The sequence below is a fragment of the Carassius carassius genome, chromosome 20 (assembly GCF_963082965.1).
Source record: "Carassius carassius chromosome 20, fCarCar2.1, whole genome shotgun sequence".
In the NCBI taxonomy this organism is placed as follows: Eukaryota; Metazoa; Chordata; class Actinopteri; order Cypriniformes; family Cyprinidae; genus Carassius; species Carassius carassius.
Genome location: NC_081774.1, coordinates 21,790,267 through 21,807,864, shown reverse-complemented (window position 1 = coordinate 21,807,864; position 17,598 = coordinate 21,790,267). Strand labels below are relative to the sequence as shown.

General features: G+C 37.2%; 2 protein-coding genes across 2 annotated transcripts in view; one reads left to right on the top strand and one right to left on the bottom strand.

Annotated features, from left to right (window-relative positions):
- The window catches only part of ptprfb (protein tyrosine phosphatase receptor type Fb), a 188,008-nt gene that overhangs the window by 143,137 nt on the left and 27,273 nt on the right, over positions 1 to 17,598 (bottom strand). The window lies entirely within an intron of this gene.
- The window catches only part of LOC132096671 (elongation of very long chain fatty acids protein 1-like), a 642,822-nt gene continuing 628,133 nt past the window's right edge, over positions 2,910 to 17,598 (top strand). Inside the window, exon 1 of the mRNA XM_059502192.1 lies at positions 2,910 to 2,918. The gene's annotated coding sequence lies outside the window, so the exon portion shown is untranslated. The remainder of the gene's footprint in view (positions 2,919 to 17,598) is intronic.

Below are 17,598 nucleotides of genomic sequence, written 5' to 3'. Positions count from 1 at the left end.
CAGCACAATAATGGTTTTATTTTTATTTTAAGATTTTTATTTTTTTTTTGTCTTGCATTAAAATAAAAATAAATAAATCCATCATTCAGTCATCATTTACTCAAGGTTATTTTGTTCTAAACCTGTATGAGTTCTTCTGCAGAACAAATGTCACAATATTTTAAGAAATCTTTTTTTGATTTGTTTTATTGATTGATTGTTTGTTATACTTTCATTTATTTACAAATTTTTCTAACCCATACAGTGGACATCAATGAAAACTGTAAATATTGGCATTATTTAATATTTTTGTGTAAATTACCTTTTTATGTTAAATTCAATGCAGTTGATGTAATTCAAGAAAAAGAAAAACAACTTTCCATAATTAATCCTGTTTTAATTATTGTGTCAAAACACACACACACACACACACACACACACACACACACAAACATTCTAATAAATTCTATTCAGGCACCTTAATAAGCAAATAAATTACTAACAGCTTTTTTATGATCTCTAATCCATACAGGACACAAAAGAGAAACTTGTTTACTTGTATTTTAAGCAGACAAAAAAATCGCAGACAGGCCGAAACATTGTCTAACGTCAAGCCATGGACTCACCAACAACAATGTATTTTTCCTTCATCAGAGGAACACAAAGTGCTGGACAGCAAGAGACAGTGTCCATTCTCTCTAACATTGAGGGATTAGCAAAGCCAAATGCAGCTGCATTCTTATGTCCATTCTCACCCTCCCAATGCAGAAACATATACTATCTAGCTTGTCCTGAGAGGGTATGGCAGATGGATGAAATAGCACACAAGACTAGCGTGCCACTGAGTCCCACTTTGCCCCAATGGACAAATTATTATTTGTATTTTTTTCCAACAAGGATTTCTAAGGAATTCATCTACGCTGATGCTAATCACAATTATTTCAGAAGAAAAGCCCCCATTGTATCTTTCCTCCATCCCTTCTATTGATCCATGTGGCTATGCTATAGCTGATCCCATCAGACAAGCTGGATAAAATGGGAGACAAACTGTATTCCAATTTACCCTGTGTCTCCCTACATGCCACTCAGAAGGCCCTTCCATGAGGAAAATGCTCAGAGCAATTCACATCTTAGTAATGAGTTTTGCCATGCTGGATATATCGGCTATAATATTAGAACAGTGGCCCCATGAACAAATCCAGCATCTCAAAGCCCTCAGTCAAGATTTTCCCACTGAACTACTATCACAAATGACCACAGAACTGAGCTGCACCTAGACAATGACATTAATGAAGACCCTATGAATCCAAAATTGGATTTTTGTGACTTTTAGTCCATGTCTATTAAATTTGAGGGCATCTCTATGCTAATACAAAGGTTCCAAACCACTTTACCCAGACAAAGGACTTTCCAAATATGAAGTATTTTACAGTAATATTACAGTAAAGACATTTATACTATTAAAAAATTGAATGAATGCTGTTCTTTTAAACTTTCTATAATCCTGAAAAACTATCTCATGCTTTCCCCCAAAATATTAAGCAGCACAAATGTTTTCAACATTGATAATAATAAGCATTGTTTTTTGAGCACCAAATCAGCATATTAGAATTATTTCTGAAGGATTATTTGAGGATGGGTGTTTTTTTTCCTTCCTTTTTTCCTTTCCTTTATCGGTTATTTCAAATTAAGTTTTTTTTCTATGATTTAGTTTTATTTAAATCAAAAAATCATTGTTTTGAATGAAATATTAGCAAATATTGCACGCATGAGTGTGCTCTATGAATGGCCGCAACATATCATTAATGCTAAGCAGCTTTTCATACAGAATACGTCTTTGCATTGAAAAACACAAGACAAGCAGCAGAGCAAAAGTTTATGAGACGCAAGTTGAACTACATTTAAAGGCAGGGTAGGTGATTTGGTTCAAAACATTTTTTGTTATGCTTAGGAATGTTCATTTCAGTTATTTTTCCTAACCAACAACCGACGCTTGTTTACCAATTCTTATCCGTTATTATTTTAATATTAATTTAAATTAGAATTGAATTCAATTAGAAAGGATAAGTGTCTGTGACCCGTTAAAAATTCTAACATTTGTTTCCCAGGAATTAATTTTACATGTGCTAAAAGCAGCAGAACAGAACCTATTTATTCAACACAATTTGTTTATACGTGTAGCATATTTTAACCATGCAGCAAACCTTTTTAAATATTTGACAAATTACTGAAAATAAATATGGCCTGTTAACGGTTAAAATAAACATCCCTAGTTACGCTGGTTGAAAGTATCTTCATATCTCGATGGCACTCATTAAGTTAAGTAGTCTAAATGTATATATGTATTTAAATCATCTGTAGGACCAAAAAAAAAAGTCCAATCCAAAAGTTCGGTCCGAACATTACGATAGGCTGTCCTACCTGTACTACCCTGTACTTGTAATATGTACTTGCATACCTCTACCTTTGTACTGTAATGATTTGTCACCGGTGATTACATGATGGTGACAGGCTGAAAGTGTTATTTTATTTTTACAAAACATTTACTGTGAATAATAGCCTATACTATGTAATTGCCTACCGCTGTTATACTTTGTCAATTTAAATTTGAATTCTCTTTAACCAAATGATTTAATAAATAAATGCTACTTGAATCATGTTGTACTAAGTAATCATAATCTTGAATCAGTATTTATTTATTTATTTATTATTAAAAATCACAACATTTTGCCATGTCACCCCCAACCATGCACTAAAGACTGGTGGTAATGGTGGCTGAAATTTAAATTTTGCCATCACAGCAGCAAACTGCATTTTAAAATAATTATAATAAACATTTGTTTTAAATATATTTCACACTATTATCCATTACTGTACTGTTAATTCATTTCAATTAAACATACAGCCTTGGTAAGCATAAGGTTTCAACAGAAAGACAAACACAGAAAAGAAAAACTGAATTCAAGAAAATATAATCAAACAAACATTTTTAATAGTACATATTTAGTAAATACCATGATGTTTGAATGTTTATTTATTCAGTATTATGACATTTACCATCTGACAATCTGACTGCACTAGTTTTAACATTGTCAAGAAAATGCTGCATCAGAATTATCTTTAGGCAACAGTGTGTGCTTTAGGCAACAAAACCAAATAAAGTCTCCTATCAAAGTTGTACATGTTAATGTTGTAAATGGCAAATGGAACTTGGCACTTCCGTGTGGTAAACAGTCAGCCAACACTGATATTTAATTGGCGAAAGCTTGGAATTTATGTAACGCACCTGCGGTCTCTTGGCCAATGGCCACAGCAGGATTCCCCAACAGCTCAGCTTCTCACAAAACTGGGATTAAAAACGGAGAGCTGGCGAGTTGGATACCACGCATTTCCCATCTGGTCCTGAACTGGACAATAGAGACATTCATGTGGTAAAGGGATAAGTCTGGGAACCGGACCAGAGTAGACTGTAACACACCGCCTCACGATTGAGAGGACTGCTGACTCCCTCCATTTTGAGTACCCGGGGTTCTTTCACCTTGAGGCTGTAAGGGTCTTGCAATTTACTTCCTTAATGGAGAGCTTCAAGGCAGCTCAGCAGGAACCTCAAAACCCCATGAAGGAAAGTCGTCACCCTTTTCCTGAATTATCATTTTACTGAAGAGTACGAGAATTTGATTGTTGCACTGAATGAATCCTAAATGCATCTGGCTGCTAAAATATATTACTTGAAAATCTTGATGATGGTGTGCGATAGCCTTCAAGTAGAGTCAGAAATATCATAATTAGAAATTACAAGCACATGAAAGATCAAGCAAAGTCATATTAGCAAGTGGGAAATTAGATTTTCTTTTAATTTTCATTTCATTGAAGCAAATGAGTGAATCAATTGCCTCTTTATTTGTTTTGGTTTGACTATTTGTGCATTTTGCTTCTGACCCGAATACGCGACAAGTTACGGCGTCATGACTTCATAGACTTGATAGGAGATTCATAGGCTCCCAGGTGTATTCAAAAGCAGCAACAGTTCTGGGAACAAAGTGGAACAAGGTGTCACATGAGGCAGTTTTTCCAAACTCTTCAAGTCAAATCTGCCGAAACTCACTTTGAGATTTTACCTCACCAACCTCGGCTGTCTGTCATAGGCTAGGGAGCAGCGTACAGTACTGTCACAAGGCAAGAGATTGTGAGACAGACAGCTCAGATCACACTTCTGAATGTGAGATGTTGGTGTGCGCTGCAGATCGTCCCCATTGCCTGCAGGACCGCTGAACTTTGGCCTTGTGTAGATCATTCACGACTAATGGAAAGTCAACAATCTCCCTTCACAGATGGCATGGTCCACAGAGAAGAAAAGAACAACACAGGTCTCTGGGGCCAAACATAACTTCTTTGTTAAGCAAACTCTGGACCATGGCAAAACACTGAGGTCAGCATGATGAAACATTGAAAAAAAAAAAGATTTTGGACAAAAAAAGCAAAATTTCCTCTGCTGCCTTCAGAGCTAGCAACCACTCGAACCATAATGCATAACCATTCTGACAAGCTGTCATTGAGAAAGCACTTACCAAATAGTTTTGCCCTATTCGTTCTGCAAGTATACCTAAAGATTGTGGCTGATGTTTGAGTGACGGCACAACATCGAGCCTCACAATTATGCGCAGTCTGTAACAGACATGCCTCAAGCATCTGACTGCAACGAGAGCTGTTAGTTATAGTGTCTGACCTCATACACACATTCAGACAGGCCTATATCTGGGAAAATTGGATAGTACAGAACACACAATTTTAGGTCTGTGCCTGTTTTTTTAGTTTCATAGGCAGTCAGTCAACTGCATGGAAGGAATTCAATGACAGGTATAAACCAAATGAATCAAACATTCCTGCCCCTGCATCTATAAGTACAATACACACACAGTAGTCTGATGTTAAATGGGTTAATGACAAATAACCACATCCACAATAAAGAAAAACTATCATAGAAAATTAATTTTTTTGTATTCACGTTGAACTTTTATACTCTAAAAATGTCAAAAGGTTTTTAATTACCACTACCTTTCAAAGTTGCGGGAAATAGTTCCTGTTATTATCAATGTTTTTTGTGGAAATCATGATAGATTCTTGTTGAGGATTGTTTAATAAATAAAAACGTTAAAAATGTATTACAGTTTTTGGTACCAATTGACTTCCTTAGTATTTTTGTTCTAAACTATGGAAATCAATGGAGGTCGGTGACTGTTTGGTTACCCACATTCATAAAAACATCTTATTTGTTCAATAGAAGTCCGAAACTCATACAGGTTTAAAACAACATAAAGCTGATTATAGTAAATGATGACAGAATTTTGGGTGGACTATCACTTTAATATTTTCTAGCCAAGAACTAAATTTTTTAATTGAGGCTTTTATCACCCTGGCATTTTTAACTTTATGCCCCCAAAAAACTAAAGACTAAATGCTGGATTTTCAAAAGTATGTGAAATATTTAAAGTTTGCAGCATATAATTCTTAAAATATGTCAGAGAGTTTTACACACTGGTCTGTTTTTGTGGCGACATTTCCACGCCTTGAAATGTGACGATGAACGAAACGACCCATGACTGGTTGTTTGACATGTCAGTCAAACGGCCTCATGGGCAGGGCTCGCCCAATAAAAGCTGACATGAATTCCAGACCTTCAGAGTCTGAAGGTCTAGCTATGTGAGGCTACCATCCTATTGACCCAATTACCTAACAAAGAAAGAATTAGAAGAGAAAGTATACATTTTATGAAATAACTGAGATATTAGCAAGGCATGTAACCTAACCTCTGACTAGCCAAATCTAGACAAGTTTCCACAGCTATCTGCAGACAGACGGCACTGTTCTGAGAGTCCAAAAAAGGACCACCTGTGCACAGGACGAGTGACGACCTGGCTGACACCATCATTTGTCACGTTTGGACTCCCATTACATCATCAGCTTAGATAGCTGGGAAATCCATCTCCTGGTGTCAGATTCCCTCAGCACTAGAAGGTCACAGTCGAAACAGGAAGTCCCCGGCTGGAGTGTGCCAGTGTTCCACTTCTGCAAAGTGCTGATCTGAGTTAGCAGGGAACTTGGGTCTCACTGTATGAGTTACTTTTTCAAAGTGATGGATATGAGGCTTTTTCCTTGAGGCCTATCCATTTGCATTTAGCACTTTGCATTAATTATACGGCCTGACGCAAACAGGTAACATTCAAGGATGGGGACTTATATCACCTTGTGACAAAGTGCTTACCATGAAAAATACAAATGAGAACTGACAATCCCTGTGATAGTTCATATATCCTCATGAATAAACTCCATCACAGCCCCAACACAGACACAAACGCATAATTCATCTTAATACACATACAGAAGTTTGTGCTAAGCTAAATACAGCAGATATCATAAATATCGCAGCAGGAAACACATTCTAATGAATGAGAAATGAGAATTTCAGAGATTTGTCAGAGCGTCACACTTGCAGTCTGCTCGAAGTAAAATACAAAGCACACATTTGTGTATTCTTGTGTGTTTCTCTTGGGAAATAATTAATGCTAAGCTAAGGCTATGTTGTAGTTGTTGCACATAAGTTATGACAGACGTTACAGTGTACTTAGTTTCAGCAGAGAGATCTAAACGTCTTACAGTCAAAAAAACCATAGCTTGTTCCTCTATTTCTAAAACAGGAAACCATCAGTTCCTTCTGGCACATTCCCATTATTCTTCACATAACTACTATATACACAGTTACTCCAGCTTTGACTGACAGACGTGTTTTGGGCATTGTCTGGTGGTGGAAATCAGCAGATAACTAAGGATGTACAGTAATTATATCAATATCTTGGTCATGATACAATAATATTATGATTCTTTCAGTGTGTAATGATTAAAAGCATTGGACTTTGGGACTTTTCTTACTTGGAAATAACTGGGTATGGATTAGGGCTGTGCGATTAGTCATAAAATCATGATTTGAGCATGCGCGATTTCTAAATCGCTTTATAGCATGATTTTCCGCAGCCCTGACCTCCTGCAGTATGATATCCGAAACCAATCAGAATGCATTCTGCCTAAATGGAGCGTGTGAACAAGTTTACTGGTTGTTTAAACGTGAATATGTCTATAAAAGATTGTATTACTGTACTGTGATAAAATTAAATCACAATGCTGAAAAAGCATTTTAAGAAACGTTTGGATTTGAAATCAAAATAATGGATAAATATTGTGTTTGTGGTAAACATCCACGGATCAGCATTGAACTGCAAACACGTCCTGTGCAAAAGCAAAATGAGTCCCTGCTCCTTCTGCACCGCATACACATGCTGTATACGCACTGCAGAAGGAGTATGTGTGAACCTGGTGCAACAAATCTATTACAACAGCTGAAGCACCGCTACAATGAGCTCTATGACAGCAGGAGCTCAGTGCTTATGTATCCACAGAGAGCAGCCTCACCTCGGCTAGACCTTCTGATATGTGCCGCTGGCTCTGATGCCTCTTTAGTGGTTAAACACAAAATATAATTCGTTTTGGGTAAATCTAACAGGTTATCTTTGGTCTGTATTCAATTTATCTATGTTAAAATGAAAATAAAAAAGGCAAATCTATATAATATTTCGTTTCACTATAATGGCTGTATATACACATGTCCCTGAACTAAGTACATTTCTGCAGCTGTAATTATGCTTAAATAAAAACGAAAGGAGGCAGTGGTATTTGATATCCTATTTCGTTTTATTGTAAATATACAGAGAGGAAAATTGCAGTAGCCAAGGCGAGCTGACTGAAGTTATCAAGTACGCTGCTGTTTGCAGAATTACCAGATTTGAGTTGAACGCACAAAGTCTGAACTACCAAGGATGCAAGTCCAAAATCAGCGTACTTTGTATTGAGAAACGCGCGCAGACCTACGTCACCAGTCTATTTGCCTAATCTTCCCGGTACTTTACACCGTGGTGGAAACGCAGAAACCAACAGGTCTGGGAAAAAAAGTTCCTGGTACAAATGTTCCGGGTAATTTCGGTGGAAACGTGGCACTAGTGAACTAAATGCAACAATGTACCTAAATATTTATGAGAGCAATAATTTAGTATATTCCTTGATGATGTTTTTAAAACAACTTTACTCAGAAATGTTTTATCCATTAAGAAAAAGCACATTATCACACTACACAAATATTTTGTGCACCATTTCAGTTTGCTTGACGTCCCTTATTAGACTACGTTTACATTTAATTTTCAGCAAATTGCGAAAATATTTTATGCTTCTCAGGTTACTAACCGATCAACCACCTGCAAAAAGTGGTTGTTCACAAAAACTTTGTTTTATACCAGTAGTAACCAGCTGTCTTGTCTCTCTTTAAGTTGTCAGTTTCCGTGCTCCACAGTGTATTATGCCGGACGTACGTGTTACTTGACATGTGTTACTTGAAGTGCAGCACAACTGTGTAGTGACATACATTTTGCCCATAACATACGGTAGTTAACAAAATCACCAGGGAGTTTGCCTTTTTTACCATTTCATAGAGAAAGTGTATTGTTTTTGTACTTTTTTTGTTGATGTGAACATGCTTTGAAATATGTTCTGCTTATGTTTGACAATTAGTCCCAATAAGTCCTGCTGCGTACAGGAACATCAGAGAACATGCAGAAATCTTCTCTACGCCTTCATGTGTTTCTGACGTTCTTGCAATGTCATGCCTTCAGCTTGGATCAAAATACATTTTTAATATTCCCATGGTTGCTCAGATTACAGAACAAGGCCAAGCCCTTCTCATTCCATATGCTAAAACAGTTAACATCTTTTAATTAAATCAAGCAACCACTTTGCTTGCTCTAAACTGGAGATTAGGGAAACAATGATCACTCTAGTTGCGAGATGGCGATGTCGGTTAGTGCTGAGACAAACACATTTGATGGATTATATTATGGGATGTAAAGAGATACACACAACATTTCCTCCCATTTATGAGGAGAGATCAAAGCAGAACCGGGGGCCATGAGAGCATGAGGAACAATGTCAATTCAGCAGAGCTCAAACAAGCTGAGACCCCGACTAGAAGAATGCGCCCTAAGGATGTTCCTTTTATCTGCCAGTCAAACAGTACGGTCAAACATGGTCACAAGAGTGCAGGCACTCTTTAGATATAACGTATTGTAAGTCTGGATCTGAATGAAGGCATCTGAGTATTCCAGCTGACCTACATGGCAATCTGCTTCGGCATTCTTGATGAAACAACAAAGCAGCAATAGTCTGACAAAGAACCGCAAGGGATCTGAGTCACCTTTAGGAAAATGTGGGGGACTGAAGGTGTGAGCTGAGTATGTAATGTCTTGTAAACCAAAAAAAAAAAAATAGATGAAAAAGCTTTCAGGGTAAGAAATTTGCCTCAGACGGGACTCCAGACTAACGTGGTGCCAACAAGACCCTTATTTTGATAGCACCATCACTCCCTAAATACATTATGTTAAATATAATTGTACTAATAATATACCAGTATTCAGTATTAAAGAAAGTATTTAGCATTTGAACTACTGTTTAAAATCATGGGGTCAATAAGATGTTCATTTGAATGATTGAAGTCTCTTATTTAGTTGAACAAAACACAGAAAAACGGTGATACTGTATATTGCATTATTGTGACAATTTAGTATTTTAGTATATTTAAAAATGTACAGCAGCCATTATTCCAGTCTTCAATGTCAGGTGATCCTTCATTGTCCATGCTGAATAAGAAACATTTCATATCATCATTGTTAAATTGTGCCATTTCATATTTTTGTGAAAACTATGATACATTTTCAGGATTCTTTGATAAACAAAAGGTCAAAAAGAACAGCATTTATTTAAAATACACATATTTTGTGACATTATAAACGTCTTTACTGTCACTTTTGATCAATTTAATGCATCCTTGCCGAATAAAAGTATTATTTCTTTCAAAAATAGAAATTGTACTGACCCCAAACGTTCGAAAGGAAGTGAGCATACACAGGCACACACAATGAAGGCTAATGGGGTCCAAAAAAGTAGTGGGGTCCCCATATAATTTAAAAGCTTGCACAACTGACACCATGTATAAAATTGGTTGCTGTGCCATTCACTATTTTGCACCATGCTCTCCATTGGTTTATGCTGCATGTTTAAATAAGATAGCACAGTTACGTCCCTTGATGTGTTTTTTTATTTTTTTTTTACCTTATACTCTTTTATCATGTGCAAAATAAAAGAAAGGAGCACTTTTTGGTACCAGTGGGGCAACCAAATTTACTCAACATCTGCAAGAAAATCTTAAACAGCAGTAGGGCTGCACGATTAACCTTTATCGCATCGATATTGAGGTTTTAACTCCCGCAATAACCTAACCTCAGGAGTCTGAGGTTTTTTCCCCCGCCTCTGACATTTGAGTAACAAACCTATTAGCCAATCAAAATGGTCGAATCTCGCGTTCCTGGCTTGCTGGCCAATTAGAAATGGCAATGGAAAAACAAGGTTGTATGCAATGCATCGGCTTTCTGTCAGCAGAAAAGCAGCAAACACACAACGTTTTCCTCGAATTGTGCCAGAAAAAGCTTGTGTAACTGCGCAGAAATGGCCGAAGGCACTTCTTCGGTGACGGGAGAGGAAGCGGGGGAGCACTTGGTTAACAAGAAGGGTGGTACTTCAGCTGTTTGGACTTATTTTGGATTCGCGAAGAACGACGTGGAGCAAAAGAGTGCTAAATGTAAAATATGTCGACGTGCCGTGGCCAGATCCAGATCCGGTTTTATGCACTTAAAAGTATTGAACGCAAAAATCGAAAATCGCATCGCAATCGCAATATTTGTCAGAAAAACCGCAATTAGGTTTTTTCTCAAAATCGTGCACCCCTAAACAGCAGGAAAAATGGCCATGAAACGTGACCATTTAGTTGTGGTGTGGAGGCCTGTCAGATATTTTCTGTTGTCGTGGGATGGCGCTTGACATGAATACCTGCTGACTGACAGGCTGACAGTGCTGGTGGCAAGAGACTGGCAGACCTGCTGAGGAGGCCCTTTAATGCTTACACAGGGGCTACTGAGTCCCCACACACAGTGCGGCCCTCTAAACACAATCCCCTTGCCTTGAGTGTGTAATAACTTTAGTAAGCACAGGGAAAAGTGTTGAGGGCAGCTGCTGTTAAATTGGTCAGAGGCAAGATCCCCAGGCTGCGGGCTGATGGCAGTGGTCAGGCCAAAATGTGGAATGGCTAAACACTTGATATGCTGTATAAACCGTTTAATGTGTCCACATCAAGATGGGAATGCGTGACGTTAAGCTGGAGAAAACTATAGCCTGATATGGAGTCTTATTTTGGACATGAGAGGACTTGTTACTGTTGCGCATCGAATCGATTGGCCTTGGCTAGATAATGTGAAGAGGTGCAACAATGCAGCATCTGCTGAATTCAGCAAGAGTTATTTCCTCAAACGGGATGTTGAGACACATGAGAGCTGCTTCTCACGCACCGCTGCACACAGGAGGTGGAGTTTTCCATGTTTCTCACGGGTGAGCTGGAAAAAGAGCCTGCCACCGTCCAAAGCCAACACTGCCTCAGTACTGATAAAAAACAACCACATGCCACTGTATTTATAACTAGATTTGTATATTTTTTCACACAGAATAAGTGAATGGGTGGGGGGGGGCCCGTCTCGGGCCCTGTGATGCCAGGAGGCCCATTTACAAGATTATGCAGCCAAGTATAAAGGCCCCTGAGTGATTTTAGTTGGTTTCTAGGGTGGTTACTAGGACTACGTAGTTGCTTTCTGGTTCAAAAGATTCCACCATGTAAATTACTTTTTTAAGGAATATTCCAGACAATACAAGTCAACAATATGACAGTGAAAGAAACCAATCCATAAACATTAAATAAACACTGTAACAACAAGTTTGTTAACATGATTTGAGTATGAAAAATTCCCTAACTTCTTCAGTGTAAAGATATAGGCTATTCAATTTGAAACCAGCCCCCATTCACGTCCATTGTAAGAGCCTCACTGAACGGTCCTTGTAAAAAAGATTGAATGATAAGTGGTATTGTACCAGGAATATTACTTTAATTGTCTGTCAGGTGAAAACATGGTAACCTGTTCAAACAACACGAAGTATGAGCAGTAACAGTGATGATTACCATAGTAAGACATGTAACCAAACCAAAAAGAGAACTCTAACTGGCTAAAAGAGACACACGTGGCCTGTAAATCTTCCAAAATAGCAGCCATTTTTGTCAAAAACCAAAAAGACGCAAGAACTAGATGGTTTGGCCTAAGTGTGTGCAGCAGTTTGGTTAACATTATGAACAGTGGCAATTGTCTCCACACTGGTAATCATGGTTGAGGCGAGCTCTTTTATAGACACTGCTGTCATTGCCTTAATGCCTCCTGCTCTCTTTTGAGACTTTCAATCCCTCAGTCTAGACGCTCAGCTGGTCCCACACCAAACTCTACACACAAATGACACAGACACTGGCTCTATTTTCAGCGTGAGGAATAAAGATGAATGGAGGCCCAGGAAACCACAACATCAGCCCAGACCCCCACAAGCACTGATTCTGAGAAAAACATCCATATACCACATACTTTATGGCTCTACATCGTTGATAATGACAAGTCTGCATCTGGAACCTGCTATATACTAGGGATGGGACGGTATGAAAATTTTATATCACGATTATAGTGACTAAAATTATCACGATTATCAATATTATCACGGTTTTGTTGAAACGAGATGAAAGTGTTCAAAAATAGTTGATGCTCACACTGAAAACATTTCAGCAAGTTTTATATTTAATAATCAACAAACAACTAATAAAACAAGCAACTATATGCACTTAATTTAAAGAAAGATTAAATTCTGTGGCATTTCCTTCCTTACAATGAAAAGTGTAGAAGCATAGAAAAGCATAGAAAAGTCACTGACTTTCGCCATTCCTTCTCGAAAAAAACAAAAAAAAACATTGTGCGCTGCGCTTGCGTCAGACTGTTGCTGGCTGGACATGATTTAATAGTGAGTTATTAAAACCGCGATAATCAAACACGGTTTTAATGATAATTCATTTTTAAACGATATTACTAACCTTCAGCACATTTTATCACGGTTATCAATAAAACCGGTTATCGTCCCATCCCTACTATATACTGAAGAACACACTCTAAGGCGTTAAAAATAAACAGGAATAGATCTGAAAAGCTTTTTTGTCAATGCACTCTCTAGACGAAAGCAGCAAGTATGTTGATGCTGTTCATAGAGCAAGAACAATACCTTGCATTGCCTGAAGGATACTCTCAGCGAGAGAGGGCCCCTTACTCCTCTCAGGCTTTTTGAAGACCACATTACAATGAGCTGAGTCCAAGGCTTTTTGTCGAGCTTGAGTGGGGAGGAGAAGAGTGCTGGACTCTTTTTTTCTCCTCAGGGTGATGGGTTCCTTTAAGAAATCCTTGTTTATGGCAGGTTTTTTTAGTCCTCTTTGGAACTATGTCCCAGACTTCCCATCCACTGACAACATTGCTTTTCTCCTACTTCATGCAAGATGAGGTCAATCCAGACTGCAGGCCTGCCAGCATTCTACCTGACACAACACTTTTGTCAATGCTAGAACTTCTCTGAACGTTAACTTTTTAACACAGGACAGAAGACTGAATAACCAAAATACTAGTCTCCCAGTGGTTTACATTATGGACAGTTGTGAAAATATCAGTGGTGACTCATGTTACACCAATACTTTCTTGTGAACTGGAATGTGTGCAATGGACAGTGGGGAGTTGGAGGATAATTGGCGCATCCTTTCAAATACATCAAACACTAAACCATGTCTGCCAGAATTATTTGCAGATGGCCAAACTGGGATTAATCTGTAAAGACTTTGACCTCTCCAAGAGCAAAATTGGACCCCTTTTGCATTTGCAACATTATACCAACAAAATGTGGAGGGCCACAAAGGCTTCGAGTGCCATTTTTGGATAAGATTTAAAGGGACATATGATGCGATTCTCTTTGGAGTTTTACCAGCTCTTGGTGCATGAAGAAGATCTGTAGAGTTGCAAAGACTAAAGTCTCAAGTCCAAAGAGATATTCTTTATCAAAGTTAAGACTCTGCCTCACCCCCCTAAAATGGCTCATGCAAACACACCCCAACATGTCTACGTCAATATGTGGAAATATTTGCGTAATGCCGCCCAATTGTTCATGCAAAGAAAGAAGGCATGGTTTCAGTAACCGCAGTTAGTGTTGAAGCAGCCATGTCAGGGAGATGCTATGTGTATCCGGGCGAAAGCAAAAGCACTTTATTTGGTCTTCCGAAAGTAGATGCATTTAGGAATCTTTAACATTACTTACAACAGAACAGCAACACATTTTATGGACGACCGTTTCGTAATCCTAGGAAAGGAGTAATTCAGACTTGTTTCTAATGCTGACTTTTATGGCAGTCTGGTGCTTCTGAATCAGCTACTGTAAATATGTTTTTGCTATTTGTATTTGTATTTGCTATTGACTGTTCAAATGCAGAGTTTTGTGCGTCATGTGTGTGTGTGCATGTGAGATGAGATGAGACACGAGACTGGGTTCACGAGAACAAGACAAGATTTTTAGACTTGTTTTTTTAAGAAATCCTCAATGATGAAATATATAGGGAAAAATAGTATTTTATTCAACTGAAAAAAAAAATGCAAAAAAATCTAGGTGCATTCTGAAATCAACTTGTACTTTATTAAATTAAACATTTATTTAAATTAATTTTATGCAGTACTAAAACATCATGTAAACACTGCAGAAGGTTTTGCCACAAACTCAACTGACAAGTAATTGCACAAAAAATATAAATAGTACAAATAAAAATAAACAACACAAATATCCCTTTAAAGTGGAAGTGAAGCAGTCAGTCAGGTTTATTATTTTGTAAACTGATTTCCTCTTTAATAAAAAAAGTGTATATATAATAAACACGATTAATGTATCCATTTAAAAGAATAAAGCTATGGTTCCCAAACTGGGGGGCACATCAAGCCTGAGGGATAGTTAGGGCCTTATGAAATCCATGAATTTTTTTTCCTAAATCCTGTTTTATTTAATGTAATAATTATTTTAATTCATTTTTTCAGTTTTAATTGTTCTGTATTGCTTTTTTCAGTTTTAATTTTTCTTAACTCCTTTTTAATAGTTAAATTAAATTTTATCAATTGAAAAGTATGTCTAATTAATCAAAATCATGAAACTTATACATTTTGAAATCAATTTATTAAAAGTTTAACAACAATTGCAAGTTTAGGGCCCTATGGAATTTTTTATTTTTTCTCAGAATATTATTTATATTTTTTATTGTTACCTAATTGTTATTGTTACCTAACCTCACTCACTCACTCACTTCACTTAATTCTGTGTTTTAACAAATAATTATTTGAATGTATAAACAACTTAATTTATTAATAAAAAAATTTCTTAAAGTAGCCTTGTGAATGTTTTCTCCTCAGAAATTCTATGTTTATGGTTATCACAATGAAGGCATAAAACATTAATTAAATTCATAATTTATCTTTTAATTACTGAAAATTAAGAAAACTTATTTTTTTGGCAAACAGAGTGGATTTACTTTTAAAATTAAAACATGGAAGAAATGTTGTGTGTTTAATACTTAAAAATAATGTGTGTTTCATTGTTGTAGTAGAAATAGTAGCTGGCTATATTCTACTGAAAAATAGACTTTTATTTTGTCGGGCTGCTGCAAATACATTTAAAGTTCTGTGTAAGTGATATGAAGCTAGTTTTACTCAAATAAAATGGTGAAATGCTTATAAAGTGACTCTTAGAGCAGTTTAGGTGACGTTGTTCATGTGTTTCCATCCTCATTTAGTGAGACAGCAGACGCTGAAATCACTGTGAACGTCAGACGCTTTTCTGTGTGTAATAAATTAAACACGTGTCTGCGCCATTCATTAACAGAGACACGCAGAACATGCAGGATTCATATTTAAATCGACTTTTGCGGGTTTATATTTACAGATACATATCGTGATTTGATTTAAGTGTAATGACCTGCTTTTGATTGATTAATTAATTCAAAATTTGACAAATTCCATGACATTCCGCATAAAACTGTGAATTCGTTTTTTTATGACTGGATAAAGACTACACCGCATAATTTTCCTGTTTATCATGAGTCCACTTGTCTGATGTGAACATAAAATATCGTACATACCACCATTGGTGAAAGGGCCATTGTAATGCAAATTTATTTTGAAAGATCTGGGTGAGGATATCATCACACTGGTCTCACGAGACACATCGGATCTCGCGAGATCTCGTGCCACGAGATCACACCCCTACTGCAAACACATATGAGCTTCATCACTGTGTCTGTCACACAACTCTGTTCCCCTTTCGGGCTTGAACTGAAAGGACATTGAGACTAAGGACATTATTAACTTTATATTTATTTTGAAAGATGAAGCTCGCGATTAAGGAAAGGGGTGTTACATTTCAGACGAGTGCTTGCGGTGTTCGGCCAATCAGAAAACTATGTGTTGTAGAGAGGCGGGGCACAGAGGACCTACAATAATGTATAGTATTTGAAAAAGAATGTGTTTTTTGAACATTAAAGCATGTCAAAATATTCTGTTACACCAAATACACAAAATAATGATCAAAAATGCATCATTTGACCCCTTTCATAATTCTTTACTCAAATGTGAAAAATCTATAATTTAGGTAATCTTACGCACAGCAGTACATGATCTGTACAAGTCTGAGAAATACATTTGCTTTTTTTGTGTGGTTTCTCCACACAAGATGGTGATTTGCTTTGCATTTCATCATTTTCAAAGCACTGATGCTCTTCAGAACAGAGGGAGCTTCATTCCCGCTGCTTAAACACTCAAAGTGGACTGAAGTTGGACAGAAATTGTAGGTCTTGTCTATCTGGCCAGCTCTGCTCTGGATATTCACAATCTGGAGCCAAACCACCTGTTCCACTGGCTGTCCTACTCTGTAGCCATTAGAAACATCAGATTCTCAGCCCAGAGTTTCCCTGGAGTAACACTGTCCGTAGAGATGAGCAGGAGACACTTGGACAGCCTGGCAGAGCTCCACTGCCCACATCAGCCGACTGCCGTCACAGTATGACGGTAAAGCTTGCTCTCACTGTTATTATTCAAATCTATGGTTTAATGAGGCTTACTGTTTAAAGACCTGGGTGGGTAAACAAAAGGGTTTAAGTTCAAATACCACATTTATCACCACTGAGCAAGGCAACTTAACCTCAGTTTGCTACAGGGGGGAATGTCTTAATAGAAGATTTTTCCAGAAAGTCGCTCACAAACATATAAAAGCCCATTTTTAAACATGTATTTTAAAAGACTCAAACACACTTTAACATTTTCCCTGAACATAACAAAAAAAATATATATATTAAATCAGTTCAAACAGATCAAGCACAAGGGTAAATATTTTCAAGGCCTTGCTGTGTTGTTCACTACGCCCACACTGATACTTAAAACTTATTTAAAAAGCATAAACATCATCTCATCTATCATCATCAGGACTATAAGACACCCGCAGAAAATGAAATATCTGCTCATAACAAAACAAGTGAACACATCA